We start from the raw sequence: 13,759 nt of genomic DNA, 5'->3' as shown, positions 1-13,759 counted from the left end.
AGTAAGGTTAGCTTTTTTTTTTTAATGCTTCTTTAATTTTTTTATTAGAAAATTAAATAAATAAAAATTATTATTTTATCAATTAATTTTTCTTAATATGCTTTTATATGTTGTACTTCACATCTTTTATTTTAATATGTACATTAAGATAATTTTAACTGTCTTTTCATTATTTGATGTGCAAAATGGATTGTTTTATTAGTTTTTTTTATTCCTATTAGATAATTAATTAAAAATGATTTGTTCATTTTGCTTGAACTAACATTGGGATTCAGGACATCCAAATTAAATTTGCATGCACGTAAAGACTCAATTTGAAATGATTTGTTTATTATTAATCAAACTAATAGTTTTGAGTGCTGTATCATTTAAAAGATTTTCCCATATTCTTTCATTCACCTTAGAAAGTTTTTTGACACATCAAATATAATTTTAAATTTGAAAATCTTGGTTGTTTTCATTTCTACAGAAACTTAAACATAAACTGTTACATCGGAAAACAACTGAATTTTATGCATGAAATTGAAAAGGAACAAGTGTCAATATCTGCTTCAATAATTAATCAACAAAAAAGCAAATTATGGACTATGAACACCCCTATTTAGAACCTCCAAGGATGTAATTGTCTTTTTACTCAAGTTACAAAAATATTCACATGCCTCACACATATTAACAACAAGTATAATATTGTTTAGCCCATGGAGCTCGGCTATATATAACATCTATTCTTTGAATAATATATATAAGTTATCCTTTTTAAAAAAATTAATAGTCACTTTATAATTAATTTTATATAAAAATATGAAATATTAATCACTTTCTTTTAATTCTACCTTTTACAATTTTCTATAAATATTGTAAAATATTGCATTTAAGAGAAAATGTATGTTAAATATGATAAATTTAATAATAGAAAATAAACACAATTTCTTATTTAATTTTTTAATTATACTAATATAGTTAGAAGTGACTTATAAATAAAATGAGATGATAGATTAATATTGTTAAAATTATGGACAACTAAACAAATTGCTCGGTGATGACAAGGATCATTCCATATGAAGAATGTATTTTTAAACCAGATCTTAATTAGCAAATAATAATACCTATTTTGTTCAAATTTCTCCTAAATCTGGTTCTCACTGTTGCCCCAGATAGCATAAATGCAAATAAAAATATTAAGTTACACAACGATAAGTATTACAAAGGAATAACGCGCCCAACAATGTGAATGATCTTCACCACTTGTCCTTTTTCCAGCCTATAGTAACATGTCGTCGCATCAGTTTCTTGAAGCATGGCAGCTGATATATACAATCACAATTGAAGTTAATTGAGGTCATAAAAATACCAGCCAAAAAAAAAAAAAAAGATTAGCAGCTGATATAACCTGTGTTTATCAAATTGTGTGCGAGTTAAATGTCTTTAAATCTTGTTATACTCATAGTTGTTGCCACCTTATGTATCTACATTTTGCACATTATTACAGCAAGTCATTGATTAATACAGCAAATTAATACATTTTGAGATACTCATCAGCAAGTCATTGATCTATGAACAATATCATTTATTTAAAAGAATATTATATTAGAAGCAGAAGGAGGAATAATATATCAAGGATAAGAAATATTTGAGACAAAAAAAAAAGCTTGAATAAATTAATAAACACAAGGCATGGAATGTTAATTAATTAGTGCATGAAAGCTGTTCAAACCATGTCCATCAGAAGTGGAAATTCCCTGGAAAAAAACACCAATCTCATAAATATCATAGTGTAACAAATTTTTTGCTATCCTTATTACCAAATCATTTAAAGTGAATTTGTAGAAATTGATCCAAAGTACTAAGACACACTGATACGATTACAAGGATTTGATAGAAAACTCTCAAGGCAGCTATATTATTAATCAACCATGAACCAACGAACAGCAAAAGGAAATGATTGAGTAACAGAAAGGATAACAGCAAAATAATAGAAAGCAGAGAGAATGATAGAAGATGTCAGAGAGAGATTCCACGTGATTCTTCATGCATGCCCTTCCTCTCATGTATTTCCCTGACTTAAGTAGTAAGGTGTTCACACAACTTCCACGTGACTTTTCTCTGCCTCGAGCTATGCCTGACATCAATAGGTTGATTGAGCTCGGACTTTGAGGTAGATCCAATATTCATATTGGGTTGGGTTACTAATGTAACATTTCCGTCCCCATCAAAAGTGACCTTGTCCCCAAGGTCAAAGGCTGGGTAGTCTTTGAGAATCAAATCCAAAGGCTCCCATGTGAACTCATCGCGGCCATGCCATTAAATTAGTAATTGGGTAACCCAAGTGCCTCGAAGCTTGACATGACGAACATCCTTAACATCAGTTGGTGAGATAATAAGACCCTGATCAGCTAGAGCAAAAGGAATGGTGACGGGTGTGGTAGACAAAGAACCCTCGAATTTCTTGAGTAACGAAATGTGGAATACTGGGTGAATGCGAGAGGAAAGAGGCGAGTCTAGACGATATGCCATTGGGCCAATACGCTGAGAAATAGGAAAGGGCCCAAACCAACTGCAACTTCAATGAGTGTTGCTTGTAGGGTTGAAGTTTCACCCAGACTAAATCCCCAACAGCTCGACGAGAGTCCGCTTGTAATTTCATACAGTCCTGAGCCTAGTGAAGGTTCTGTTTCAATTGTTCTAATAGGTGATCACAGAGAGTGAGATGGTATTGGACAACCCAAAGGGTACCATCAGCTAGTTTGACACGCAAGATAGAAGGAGGGTTGCGGCCATATAACACCTTAAAAGGTGGCATCCCGATAGCTGAGTGGAATGCAGTGTTATAAGAGAACTCAGCCCATGGTAAAAAAGAAAGCCATGAGTATAGATTATCTATAACAAAGCAGTGAAGATACATTTCTAAGCACTGGTTCAGGACTTTCGGTTGGCCTTAGTTTGCGGATGGTATGCCGAACTCATTCATAACTCAGTACCTTGTAGTTTAAAGAGGTATTGCCAAAACACACTAGTGAATACCCGTTCACGGTCAGGCACAATAGGTCTAGGAATGCCATGGTGTTTGACCACATGAGTAAGAAAAGCAGAGGCAACCTGTGTAGTAGAGAAATTGGATCGTAAGGGGGCAAAATGACTATACTTTATAAGACGATCCACAACCACCATAATGACAGTATAACCCTTAGAAGAAGGTAAGCGGACAATAAAATCCATCACGACATCCTCCCAGACATAAGAAGGAATAGGCAGAGGTGTTAATAACCCAGCTGGGTGTTGCTAAGAAGATTTGGTACGTTGGCACACAGAGCAGTTCTAAACAAAATGGCAAATATCCCATCGCATGGGTGGCAAAAAAAAAGTGACAAGCCTCACATGAGTACGGAGGAAACCGATATGACCTCCCAAAAATGAAGAGTGGAATTCTCGCAACAAGGGATCAAGCAGATGAGAGTCGCCAATTGGAAGAACGAGATGGTTGTGCGAAAACAATAACCAGTCGTGCGTTGTGTGCCCCAACATCGACAACGGGTCGGCCAGCAACTTATGTATTTAGGTTTGAATCTTTGGGGAAGCTCATAAGGCAGCAAGTAAGTCTGTTAGGTAAGATGAGTTGACCATTGAAAAAGCAAAATAGGAGACCCGTGACAGGGCATCGGCGGCAATATTAGACTTACCAGAGAGAAATTCAATGGTGAAATCATATCCCAGGAGCTTTGGTAAACAGGCTTGTTGTTCAAGAGCATGAGCATTCTGAGAGGTTAAGTGCTATTAGCTGTGGTGATCAGTCCTAATTACAAAATGGTGGCCATAAAGGTAGTGACGAAACTTGGCGACAGCCTCTATGAGGGCAAGTAATTCCCGAACATAAGCCGACTTAGATTGATCTTAAGGAGATAGCTGCTTGGAGAATAAAGCAATCGGATGGCCATTCTAACTAAGGACGGCACCAACACCCACCCCTGATGTGTTTGTCTCAAGAACAAATGGTTGAGTGAAATTTGGGAAGACTTAGAACAAGGGTTGTGGAAAGTGCTTGTTTCAAGGAGCCAAGGCGTCTTGGGCTTGTTAGGTCTAATGGAAGGCATCCTTCTATAAAAGATGAGTCAAAGGACTTGCAATCTAAGCGTATGACCAAATAAAATTATAGAAATACCCTGTTAATCCTAGAAAGGCGCGAAGCTAGGATATGGTCGTTGGGCTAGGCCAATGTTGAACGGCCTCAACCTTCGAATTGCCCCTAGCAACACTATGGGTAGACACCAAGTGTCCTAAATATTTGACCTAACATTTACCAAAAACACACTTACAAAGTTTTACAAATACATGATGTTGACGGAGAAGCTCCAGGGCTACAACCAAATGTTTTAAGTGGAGTGCCCAAGTTGGACTATACACCAAGATATCATCGAAGAAGACCAGGATGAATTTTGAACAAAAATGGCTGGGAAATGTCATTTATCAAGGCCTGAAAACTCGCTGGAGCATTAGTGAGGCCAAATGGCATCACGATCTATTCATAATGGTCGTGGTGTGCGTGAAAGGCAGTCTTCCCATAATGAAGATCTAGATTAGAATAAAATTGTGAACTGTGAAGTCCATTTAGAAGCTCGTCGACTGTCAGAATGGGAACGCATCCTTAACAGTGACAAAAATCAGGGCACGATAGTCAATACAAAAGTGCCAGGTGTCATCTTTTTTTCTGACTAGCAACATAGGGGTTGAGAATGGGCTTTGGCTAGGTTGTATAATCCTAGAAGAAAGCATTTCCTCGTCAAGTTGCTCAATCTCTATTTTTTGCATCATCGGATAATGATACGGTCAAACTTTGATAGGGGAAGTGCTGGGTACTAAGGGAATGTAGTGGTCGTGGGATCTCGGTGGTGGCAGTGCCTTCGGCACCTAGAAAATATTAGTAAAAATTTGAAGAAGGGTAGCCAAATCAGCAGGAGTCGAGGCAGGGAGAGCTAAAGTATCGATGATGGAAGGTGTCTCCACACGATCATAGCTAAGTAGATAACATTCTATGATAGAATCAGTGGTAGCCATTAAACGAAGTTGATTAGGCTGCATGGCATGGTTAGCAAGGAAATGATAGCCTTGCAAAATGATAAATGAATCATTAATGAAATACCTAAGTGTGGCAGTACTATAGTTCATTATGTGTTCACTGAGAGTACAAGCCAGTTGGCCCTATCACCAAGTCAGAACCAGTGATTTAAAGAACGTAGACATCAAGCTGAATGGAGTGGCCGCCAATAGTCAGGTGTAAATTTTGATTTGTACTTGTAATGGATGTGCCAAGGGTTTCATAAGTAGCTTCAAGTGACGTACCACCCTAAGATGAATGAAATAGTCAGATGCCTTTGAATGGGCAGACTGTCGATGATGCCATCAAAAAGGATTGTACAATAGTCACCTGATCCATGAAAGGTTTGTAAGCACAAGTGATGCAAGGAAGAAGATGGTGGCTGCTTTGAGCACAATAGAGCAGGTATGAGCATATCCGCAAGGTCGATGGTATCAAGCTAGTCAGAGCCTTCATCATCAGTGATCAACATGAGGAATTGCTTGTTAGGACATTTGTGATTCCATAAGGATTTCTCGTCACAGTTGTAGCACAACCCTTTCTCTCATCGAATCTGCATTTTCACGGGAAAGATGCAACGCACCAGTCATTGCAACTTAGAAGAGGGAGTAGGAAGATAAGTTTAGGTGTACCCAATCGACGAAGATGCAGAGGTGGCGGATGGTTTCAGAACTGAAGGAACAATGGAGCCCAAAGAAACCAAAGCCCCTGAAGGTCAGCAAGAAGGAATGCCCTGAAATAGGGGGTAAGTGTATCTTAGAATACAGACGAGCCAAGGCAACCGCTTGAAGAAGGGAATGAGGCTCCTTCGCCTGCACCTCACGCTTGAGATCTGCTGGTAAAGCACTCAAAAAATAATCTAATAAAGTGGATCAGACAAATCATCAACCCGATTAGCTGGAGTCATGAAATCATGATAATAAATATCGAATGAAGAAGACATAGAGAGTTTAAAAAGTTTAACCCAGGGGCAATAAAACTAGGATGAACTATAATGATCTTCAATGGCACGAACCAAATCAGCCCAGCCATGTAACTGGTTTGCCTTCATCAATATTTGAAACTAAGGAACTACATGCTCATCAAAGTGAATGAAATCGAACAATTAGTGATGATCATTAGGAGTATCGTACTAATGAAAAAAGTGCTCGGCATGAAAAATCCAGTTCAAGGGATTAGAGCCATCAAAGCAAGGAAAATCAAGCTTGACTTAATGTAAGTGGAAGGTTTGGGCAGCACGAAACTGAAGAAGAACCAGACGATGATTGGTGGAGAATCCGGTCACAACGGCGACCAATGGACTCTAGCTGAAGTGTAACATGACGCATGGTAGATTCAAGAAGCTCGAGACAGGAATCATATTAGGAGGCACGTTTTTCAAGAATCAAATCATGTTCCTCTAACCAATCCTATAGTTGCTTGACGTTCGCACTAAGAACAGTAAGACGAGTACCGTCGGCAATCGGGAGGTCAATGAAAGCACCAAATGATACAATCACAAGGATTTGATAGAAAACTCTTAGGGCAGCAATATTATTAATTAACCATGAACCAACATACAGCAGGAGGAAATGATTGAGTAACAGAAAAGATAATAGAAAAATAATAGAAAGCAGAGAGAATGACAGGAGGAGATATCAAAGAGAGATTCCACGTGATTCTTCATGCAAGCCCTTCCTCACGTGTATCTCCGTGACTTAAGTAGAAAGGTGGTCACGCAACATCCACGTGACTTTTCTCTACCTTGAGTTGCGCCTGACATCAATATTCAAATTGGGCTAGGTTAACGTAACACACACCTAATATCTCTTGAGACCTATTCTAATGGTAACTTACTCCTACAAGGGGAAGAAATAAATGAGGCAAAATTTCCGATTGGATCTGCACATTGGATCTCAGAAAGTAGGTTGTAAATTAATTGCCCTCAAAAGGGACATGTAAGTAAATGAAAGCCATGATTTCTTATCACCCAATGTTTAAAATCTCGCTAATGGCATAAGAGGATTAATCATGTGAACTGGAAGATATCCCATGAGCACATCAAGAGATTAGCAATTATAGGTGTGCTGATTGGGTAGGGGGAAAATGCTCATGACATGGATGACAACGTGATGATCATTAGAGAACCACCACCACGATGCATAGACATTTTGAGGATCGAGATGTTGTCGATGTTAGACATGTGTTAGCCCTTACAAGTTAATCTTTTTTAAGGCTCCGCCTTCCTTTATATTAAAAAAAAAAAAGCCGTGATTAAACCTAACAAGCCAAAATTAGCCTGGCACAAAAAACTTTGGCCTCCTTTGAACAGATAGTAAGACCTTAATACCATCCATATTTGTAGCCCTAGAAAGCATCCAACTCAAAATGTTCATCATTGAAGTGCACAAAAGAGGACAAAGAATCTCCTTGTCTCTGTGACCATGAAACCAAAATTGAGATTCAGTATTAAATTAAAATTCACATAAATCTTGACAACTTGTAAATTATTCAAATACCCTTGAAAAGAATTGGTTGACATAATTAGGAATTTGTAACTTACTTTAAAAGTCGACCCTGCTAAATGGCCAATTTTGTATTTCTTTTCTTGCGTACGGGATCATTTTGCTTTGCAGAATAAGTATAACCAGACTCAATCTTTCTTCACTCATAATCTTGTCATATAGAAGACGAATGGTTTCAATCTTGACATCAACAATTCCTAAAAAAATAACCAATACCTGTAAAGGTGTTAAGCCACCAGAAATCAATAATATATAAGGAGAACATGACACCTCAATTGTATGCAATTAGAATTATTAAAATAAAGCTTCCTCCAAAAAAATATATTAAAGAAGTGCTTCAATAAAATAGCTAAAATGCATGATATCTAAAAGTTTGATACGAGCATAACTTGAAAGTGACATTTATCTTTGTGTGTGTGTGTGTGTTTAGAGGCCTAATTCTAGTTCATGCTTTGCTGCATTCTCAATCATAATCTATGCATTTCTGATTTTGTTTAGATGACAAAATAGTGGCAAAGCCAGGACCTGAGATCGGGGGTATGAAACATTAAAATTTAAAAATTAATAATTTAAAAAATAATATAATGATTTTAAAAATAATTACATTAGGCAAAAAATACACTAACATAAGTAAAATCATGCATATTTTCATTTGGAAAAAATATATTGAGAATTTTTTCGAACAAAAATATGTTGAAAAGGTTGATATAAAGCTTAAGTTTGACAGAAAGGGAATTTGTTTGAATTTATGGAATATGAGTTAAAATATCATATATTTAAAAAGTTTTTAAACTCAAATATTTTTTATCAAGTATTTTTTTTCCAACAGTGAAGTTGATCTAAAAGTAAGGATACAAGATTATAAATTTTACATATCCCATATATAATTTTCTCCATATGAAGGGTTACATTTGCCCCCCTCACATGCATGTATGTGGCTCTGTTTTCAATTGATTACACAAAGTCCACCTAAGAGTGAAAAACATAACAAGTTTGTAGACAGAGTCAATCTCAAAAAACTAATTTTTAAGCAAGAGAGCTATTTAAATTTTTAAGAGGAAATTAAATTTAAAGGAAGCTCTTCTTAAGAGACTAGTACAACAACAACAACTACAACAAGCCTTTATCCCACTAGGTGGGGTTGGCTACATGGATTGCAAGACGCCATTATGCTCTATCATTTATCAAACTTTTAGGAATATTATTAATTAAGAGATCGCGTTCAACAACTTCCAAGAGTGTTCTCTTAGGCCTTCCTCTACCTCTCTTAATCGGACTCAAAGTTATATGTTCCACTCTTCTCACTGGTGCCTCCCTTGGTTTTCTTTGTACATGTCCAAACCATCTCAACCGATTTTCTACCATTTTTTCCTCAATAGGTGCCACCCTCACTTTTTCGCGTACGTGCTCATTTCGAATTTTATCTTTACGTGTATGTCCGCACATCCATCGTAACATTCTCATCTCTGCTACTCCAACTTTATGCTCTTGCTGTCCCGTTAGAGCCCAGCATTCACTACTATATAACATTGCCGGTCTGATAGCAGTGCGATAAAACTTTCCTTTAAGTTTATTAGGCACCTTACGGTCACAAATAACTCCTTTAGCTTTTCTCCAATTAAACCACCCAACTTGAATTCTATGTGAAATATCTCCACTGATTTCGCCATCATTTTGAATAATGGCTCCCAAATATCTAAACTTTTCCACTTGAGGTATAATTTGATCTCTCAATTTCACTTCCAAATTATTGTCGAATATTCCTTTACCAAATTTACAATATAAATATTCCGTCTTACTTCTACTCAGACGAAAACCTTTCGACTCCAATGTCCTCCTCCATAATTCAAGTTTACAATTAACCTCTTCTCTTGTCTCTGCTATAAGAACTATATCATCCGCAAAAAGCATACATTTCGGGATTTCTTCTTGAATATGTTCCGTCAAAACATTTAAAATCAAGTTGAACAAATAAGGACTCAGAGATGATCCCTGATGTAATCCAATCTTTATAGGAAAATCCTTTGTTTGACCACTAGGTGTTCTTATACTAGTTTTTACCCCCTCATACATATCTTGTATGGCTTTAATATAAGCAATCCGTACTCCTTTTTTTTCCAACGCTTTCCAAAGTACTTCTCTTGGTATACGGTCATAAGCTTTTTCCAAATCAATAAAAACCATGTGTAGATCTTTATCTTTACAACGATACTTTTCCATTAATCCCCTTAGTAGATAAATCGCCTCTGTAGTTGATCTACCTGGCATAAAACCAAATTGATTCTCAGAAATACTTGTCTCCAATCTCAACCTGTGCTCAATTACTTTCTCCCACAATTTCATTGTGTGGCTCATGAGTTTAATCCCTCTATAGTTATTACAATTCTGAATATCTCCTTTATTTTTATAAATAGGAATTAATGTACTTCTTCTCCACTCATCAGCCATTTTCTTGGACCGTAAAATCGTCTCTTAAGAGACTAGTACATTAAAAGAAATAGTTATTTGAACTTATAAACTCCACATCATTTATTTATATGTTTCCTAATATGGAACTCATCACAAATTTCTTTATATGTATATATTCCATACTCTTACTTTACCACACATGCACATGAATTTACTTAAATCCCAAGTTTGACAACAGTGTCAAACTTGAGTCCATCTCCTATTATAAATATTATTTTGCATCACCAAATGCAAAACAGAGAAATATATTTAAAGCTCAAAGGATATAAATCACACAAAATAGTGAAATACTCTATAAATATTGAGAAACTCATTTAAATATATGGCAAAGTGCCAGTTTTCTTTGAAGATGGGAAAGGTTTTGCTGGATTCATTGTATTAAATTCAGGAAGACGAAAGAAGCAATTTTATGACTGTGAACTTCTAGCAGGATGGAAACTAGAAAGGTCAGAAGCTTTACCAACACCGTCGTGTTCGTTGATAATTCAAGAGGAATGACACAGTTATTGGCAGAATCAACGTAGACACAATAAGACTCTTAGGTCCTTTTTTCTTTTTTCTTTTTTAATAATCCCTTACCATACCATTTAGTAATACGACTCAAATTCCAAAAAAATAAGCAAAGTTTCATTATAATCTGAATAACTCCAAGTTATTTATTCATTTAGACCTTCCACCTCTTCCATGAAGACAAAATTATGCATTCCCCTACTTCAGAAAAATGATTACAGAGCAAAACCAGTCAAGCGACTGAAAGACATTGTACAGCTATTAAATAAAAAAAAATTATTTCGATTCATTTGCGAATTCCTTTCATTCAATATAAGTAAACAAAAATGTATCTGGTCCTCAAGTCTCGAACTATCACTTCTAACAATTTAAAGTTCACATCCATTTCTCATTTACTTCTTCAAGGAAGATTTCATTTCAGACTCCTTAATGTGTAATGGCATGGTCATACCAAAAATAACAAAGACGATGAAATATGATTTGAAGTTGAGAAAATAATAATAAAATGTCATTATGAAACACGATAGTTGATGACATTTTTGCGTTTTGAAATTGAGAAAAAGAGATACACACACACACATATATATGCATTTCTCTGTATTGCTAAACAATAATAATCAAGACATAGCTTTCTTCAGTAACTGAAACAAAGCAATGCTAATATGTTACTGATTTGAGTACAGACCTTGCTTCATGGATCAGAGAGGAGAGGGATGCAGATACGGTGGCTTTTGAAGTTCGGTTGTTGGCCGAAAACACGACGAAAATCAACGAGAGAGCGGGTGAGTTCCGAGTCAGGCACATCATAACCACAATCTCAAAGCATTTCACACACAATCCGACGAACGAAGTATTACCTTGAGCTCTCCACGCTCCCTTGGCCAACGAAATCAGTGATGCAGTTGTTTCTATTTCCACTGCTGCCTTCTACTGTGGCTGTGGCTGTGGTGGCGGAGACACCATTTCCGTTGCCGATGCTTTCACAGGTGAAGGTTGCCATTATCACTCACTGTGGTAACGTTTGCGAGTGCTCAGTGACTCTCTGATTGTGTGAGTGATAAGTGCATATATTATAATTAAATAAGTATAGATTTTAGTTTGAATTTGATTATATTTATTAAGATTTCATATCTATTTAATTAATATTTATATATTTTTTCCTCATCACTTAATTATAAGATAAAAAAGAATTTTAATACAAAATTCACTCATATTTTTTTATCTTTATATTTTGCAGAGAAAAAGAATATACCAAATAGAAGGAAAAAAGAAAAAGAGAATATATATATATATATATATATATTAGAGTCCCACATCGACAAGAAAAAAAAAGGAGTCTCCACTTTAACTATAAATACTCCCTCCATCAAGAGGGAAGGCATGCAATCACTTATCTAAGTACCTCAAGAATTCTCTTTGAGATATTTGGAGCTCGTAGAAGCAATTTGAAAGCTGAAAACGAGATCATTGAGGAGTTTCACAAATTATAATTATTTCTTTTCTACTTCTTAATTTTCCCTGTGGTCATTTTTCATGATTGAGGATTTTAAAACAGTGTTATTTGATTTTATTATGTGTTTCTAAATTACCCAGTTGGGGTAAGGATGTAGCCCAATTGGGGAGCTAGTTTTCTATTTCCTTTGTTTTGACTCCTTGCATTTATATTTATGAATATTTTTGTTTTTTTCCAATTATATTTATTTTTCTTGTTTTTCATATTGATTTAATGATTGGCCACTATTTAATCAAATCTATGGGTAATCTTGATGGACTGGGAAGTGAAGAGAGAACCTAGATCTAGAGAAATAAACATAAATAATTAGGCTAAGGATAGTTCTAGAAATTTATGGTGACTTAAACTATAGCTTCACGGTTTAATTAGTTGTTTGGGTATCGTGGGAACGAATTCAACACTAATTAAAAAAGGACTAATAATTCGGGAGAATATTAGGATACTTTAGGAATAGTTGTCACTATAATTGATTCGAGTCAACTCAAGGGGTAGAAACTAACAACCTATAGGGTGAATCTTAAATCCCAACGCTTCAAGTGATTGTGTTTTCATCATCATTATTTTCTTGATTTACTTTTATTCTTTATATTTTCATCAAATTTATCTATTTTATCTATTTTTCTTGAACTATTAATTATTTAAATTAGTAAAAGTATAACTTTCCCGTGGGTTCGACACTTGGAATACTTTGGGTAATTTATTACTGTGATCTCATACACTTGCGAGAGCTATCAAGTTTTTGGTGCCATTGCTGGGGAAGTCACAAATTTACTAACTATTTAATTTTTAGTTCATTTTAATTTTAAATTTTAAATTTTAAATTTTTTATTTTATTTTTTTTATTTTTTATGCAACTAAGAAGTTCTGGTGATTTAAATTTGATTCCTATTAATTTAAAAATTGAACAATTTTGTAGGAAAAATAGATCTCAAAGAAGAAGAAAGATGGGTGACAAAACTATTCCAGAGCCATTCATTACATTTAGAGATATTCAACGCCCATTTATCACATCTAATCTATCATGCATCCAACTGAGTACGAGAGTGTGTAATTATGAATTTAAGAATATTCACTTAAATGCACTACCTAATTGCAACGGGCACCGAACTGAAGATGCCTTGGATTTTATACGAGAATTTTATGTGGTAATTGATACACTACCGCTAAATAATCTATCAGATGATGATTTAAAGCTGCATTGCTTTCCGTACTGTTTAAAAGGAGAAGTTCATCAATGGCTTTTACGATTACCAGAAGCTTCCATAAGCTCTTGGACGGAGATGTATGAGCAATTTATATTGAAATATTATTCTCCTCAAAAGACTTCAGAATTAAGGGATAAGATTCACTTATTCACACAGCAAAATAGTGAATTGTTCCATGAGGCTTGGGAACGTTATAATCTCCTCATAAGCCAATGTCCCCATCACCAATTCCCACACATACTCTTGATGGATTTTTTTTTATGATGGGTTGAATGCTAAATTCCAATCAAAAGTTGATAATACAGCTCGAGGTGATCCAAGTAATATGACGGCTAAAGAAAGGGAAGAGATTTATAAAATGCTAGCAGCAAATTCAAGGCAGAAAGCGATTCGAGGAAGGAGGGCGATGATTAATGAAGTTTCTACATCAGATGTCTCACATGAACTACGAGATTTAACAAAGAGTTTA

The 13,759-nt window shown here is 35.4% G+C and overlaps 1 non-coding gene across 1 annotated transcript; it reads right to left on the bottom strand.

Moving 5' to 3' along the window:
- Positions 1–13,413: 13,413 nt before the first annotated feature.
- Positions 13,414–13,520, bottom strand: LOC129314722 (small nucleolar RNA R71). The gene has a single exon (XR_008594232.1). It is a non-coding gene; the product is annotated as a small nucleolar RNA R71 (small nucleolar RNA).
- Between the last annotated feature and the right edge of the window lie 239 nt (positions 13,521–13,759).

The sequence above is a fragment of the Prosopis cineraria genome, unplaced genomic scaffold, assembly GCF_029017545.1.
Source record: "Prosopis cineraria cultivar Desert tree isolate PC_DT_omini unplaced genomic scaffold, ASM2901754v1 PC6, whole genome shotgun sequence".
NCBI lineage: Eukaryota > Viridiplantae > Streptophyta > Magnoliopsida > Fabales > Fabaceae > Prosopis > Prosopis cineraria.
Note: the sequence above shows the minus strand (reverse complement) of the source record. Positions and strands in the feature narration are given on the sequence as shown.